The sequence below is a fragment of the Rhagoletis pomonella genome, unplaced genomic scaffold (assembly GCF_013731165.1).
Source record: "Rhagoletis pomonella isolate Grant_MI unplaced genomic scaffold, Rhpom_1.0 Rhpom_scaffold_00001, whole genome shotgun sequence".
Taxonomy (NCBI): domain Eukaryota; kingdom Metazoa; phylum Arthropoda; class Insecta; order Diptera; family Tephritidae; genus Rhagoletis; species Rhagoletis pomonella.
Genome location: NW_023458555.1, coordinates 100,509,959 through 100,514,457, shown reverse-complemented (window position 1 = coordinate 100,514,457; position 4,499 = coordinate 100,509,959).

Genomic DNA, 4,499 nt, shown 5'->3' with positions numbered 1-4,499 from the left:
AATTGAAATATAAACGTATAATACGGTAGAAAGTTAGAAATTATTTAGTGTTAATATGCATAATTCGTGTCCAAAATTCGCCCCGAGTGCATTCACTATTGATCATTTGATTTAAATAATTGTCTCTCAAGCATTCAGTACTATAGTTTGATCGGAATTATATATTCTTAAGTATTTGATCACATTTTATTAAAATATAAACGTTTAATAGGGTAGAAAGTTAGAAATAATTTACTATTAATATGCATAATTCGCTCCGTGTACCAAAATTCGCTCCAAGTGCGATCACTATTGATCATTTGATTTAAATAATTGTTTCTCAAGCATTCAGTACTATAGTTTGATCGGAAATTATATATTCTTAAGTAATTGATCACATTTAATTAAAAAATAAACGTTTAATAGGGTAGAAATTGTGAAATTATTTAGCTTTAGCATGTATAGTCGGCCAGAGACAATTGCAGAAAACTGCAACTACTCGTGAAAACTTACAATAAAAGCAATGTAGATGAAAGTAATAAACTTTATTATTAAAATTAGATCCATATATAAAACATTTTACATCATTTATTTGAAGTAAATCGGAATATATTTTTACATATAAGATACTTTCAATTTAACTCATAAAGTACATATTTCACTACAAATATTTTTAAGATCATTTCGAATTGCAAAACTAGCGCTAATTAGTTGTACTGAAGTATAAAACATTTTATTACGTTCATGTTTACTTATGAAGCGCATAACAATATTTCTCTCGCCATTTATCCGATGTTAAAATTTTTCAATACATTATTTCGCTGCACAGCACCCTGAATGCGGCAAAACAGTTGCTCGCAACCCTCAAGTCCTTTATGGGGACCAAATTAACAGCCACAACAACAAACACCTTTTCTACTGGTATACTGTGCTCTGTACATTACGATTCAAAATCATGTTTTCGCCTAATCATAAAAGCTCCATGAATCGAAGCGCCCAACATTATAAGGCGTTTGTTGACTTTTTTGTGTTGGAAATAAAATTAATTGAAAACTAATTGAAAATGAATGATTTCGTGCTAAAAGTCGTGCAAATTGTATAAAACCACAAACGTTTATGCAACATTTCGGAGCAGAAATATTTGCGGAAGTTCGTAGTTGCGAAAGAACGGCCAGGAAATTTGTTGTGTAGAAAGTGCTTATTAGCTGGTGACTTATGCACGGCGTGCAAGTGTACAGAAGTCGAGTCATCATGCATTCATTTCGGCATGACAAAACGATCACTCTACTTTGTTCAGGCGCGTAATGTGCCGAGTGCCTTCCATGGATTCTTCGATGCCTCTGAAAAGGCATATGCAGCCGCACTATATATTAGGGTACGCAATCGCGCATCAAACAATGCGCTCCACATAAACTTGCTGGTGGGTAAAATAAAAGTAGCACCAGTAAAAACGGTATCTCTCCCGCGGTTAGAGCTCTGCAGAGCAATATTACTGGCCGAACTGATTAATATTTTTATTGATCAGTTTGAAGTCACGCAGCCAGTAACTCCACTCCACTCCACGACTCCACGACTCTCGACTCCACGATCGTACTCTCATGGCTTAGGAAACCGGCATGTACATGGACAACGTTTGTAGCTAACAGAGTCGCAAAAATTGATGAGCTGGTTGGAGTATCAGGGTGGAATCATGTGGACTCTGCGGATAATCCAGCGGATCTTGGCAGCCGAGGCGTGTCCCCCCCAGGATCTACTCTCAAGAACTCTATGGAGGTATGGACCTTAGTGGTTGGAGCAAGATTCATCTACTTGGCCCCACCAAACCAATAGAAATCCATTAGAAACGGACCTGGAGCAAAAAATGGTATGGGCTCATGCGGCAGGCATCTCCGAGGAAATGGACATTATGGAGCGGTTTTCAGACTTCTCGCGAGCCATGAGAGTAATTCCTCGACAGGAAGGGAGTTATGAGGGTAGGAGGACGATTGGCGTTAACGAACTTACCTTACAGTGAACGGTATCCAATAATTCTCCCGTACGACTGCCAGTATTCAAGATTGCTCCTAAAATTCACACATCTGATTTCCTAGCACGGAGGAACCCAGCTTATGTTGAGAATTTTGCGTTCCGAATGCGTGCGAATGAAAAACTTCATTAAAAATTCAATTCATAACTGTAGGGTTTGTGTTATTTACAGAAAGAAGGCGCGGGTGCAGTCTGCGTTTTTGTCTGTTTTGCGACAAAGGCAATACATTTGGAGGCCACCAACGATTTGTCCACCGCCACATTCTTAGCAGCTTTTTCGCGTTTCGTGTCCAGACGCGGCTGTCCGCAGAATGTTTATTCGGACAATGGAACCAACTTTGTAGGGGCGAATAAGACATTGCGACAAGATTTTAAACTCTTTGTCTCTGCAGCGGCCAACAGCACAACCCAGACATACGCTCATCAGTGCTTTACATGGCATTTTATACCTCCAGGAGCACCTCACATGGGAGGGCTCTGGGAAGCGGGGTAAAAAGCTACAAAATGCATTTCATGAAGGAAGCGAACAACATGCGCTTTGTAATGGAGGAGCTCTCCACGCTTCGGGCAAGAATCGATCTTGTCTTAATTCACGACCAATCAGCCCCAGCTCTGAAGACGCGAAATCAATGGAACACCAGGAGACTTTTTAATTGGCACCCGCTACTGGCAATCGCTGAACCCGAAATTAAGGACCGGTGGTCAACCGGTGGCAAAAGATCAAAGCGATTCACCAGACATTTTGCAAAAGGTGGAAAGCAGAATACCTGAAGGAATTGCAGAAGAGAGTGAAATGGCACTCCCCGCAACGAAACCTCGAAGTTGACGATCTAGTCGTCGTCAAAGAGGATAACCTTACCCCAAATGAATGGAGACTTGGTAGAGTAATTAGGCTCTTCTCAGGTCAGAACAGCCGAGCACGAGTCGTAGAAATACGGCAAGCGGAATCATAACTCGACTAATTGTAAAATTGGTACTTTTGCCAGATTGACACAACAAAATAATAATCGTCCAGAACTCAATAACGCATAATGGTACGTGCTTCAAAAATCACTCGAAAACTCCCAAGGGCCAATACCGCTGCCCAGTGTGCCGCAGCAACCACCGCTTGGTCTTTTGTCGGGAGATGCGCAGGATGGAACCAGCCGAGGCACTGCGTGCTGTCCTCGTACACCGCCACTGCGCTAACTGCCTGTCGCCGCATCACACAGTAAAAGATTGTACTTCCTCCCGGATCTCCGAGCGTTGCCAGGACCGGCACCATAGTCTCCTCCACTTGGGCGAGGAACCCCGGGGCGAGAAAGTCCTCCCACCTGTACTAGATGAACCCGAGGTACGGACCATCCCGACCGCACAACGCCCGACCATTGTCGGAGTCGAGCGATGATGGCGAGGTGCTCGAGATCAAGGCAGACGAGGAAGACCCCCATCCAGAATTGTATGATGCTCCCGCTCCTAACGGGCCGCTGGCATTCAGACCTCCTCTGTCGGGTGTCCGGTCGGCTATACAGTGAGCCCCAGCAACGAGGTCGAAACGCCGAGGCACACACCGACGCCAATGGCGATCCCAGCAACAACCCCACTGCCGTGGTGTGAGAGACGCCCGAGAACGGATTACGGGCACGGCCCTCAGTGCTCCTGAGCTCTCTGTCCTCACACCCACAGTAGCGGTTAAGATAAGTTCCCGAGGGAGGATGCAAGAAGTGCGCGCCATCGTCGACCCAGCGCAGCCCAGGTCGACAATATCGCTCCAGCTCGCACGCCAACTTCGAGTTTTACAACGGGGCTATGCAGATATGAATGTGTAAAAGTGTACAAGTCCCACAAAATTCCGCAAGTGTACAATGCAATAATAGAAACAGATGGTGATGGATATAATCAATTAATGAAAAGGAAAAAGTTAACATCCAATGGGATAGGCGTCCAGTCTATGAAAGTTGCAGCGTACTAAGATGCTTTAAATGTTGGCGATTTAACCATACCTCTAAGGTCTACAAAAAACGATGATCAAATATGTGCAAAATGTAGTGAAACGGGTCATACGTATAAAGAGTGCAAAGATAACAATAATAAATGCATAAATTGTAAAAACGACAAGGAGAGATTGAAATTGTCAGACATTGACACAAATCATGATTGCAGAGATTCAAACTGTCGAGTTTTACAAAGAATAAGTTTGTGACTGAAAGAGTGGCTTATTAGCAGCCAAAGTTTATAAGAGGGCTATATTTAAATGTTGCTGGGTTGTGCTCAAGCTTTAATGAACTGGAAGCTTTGTGTTGTGAAGAAAAATTCGACTTTCTTTGTTTAGCAGAAACACATTTAACGGAAAACATTGGCGATAGTGAAATTTCGTTAAGAAATTATAACATTATTCGTTGTGATAGTATATCTAGACATACTGGAAGGGTATGTTTCGATTTAAATGTTAAATGGCAATATTAAGCCACTCATACCACTCAAAGGATGATGCTAAGGCCATACAAAAGAAGAAT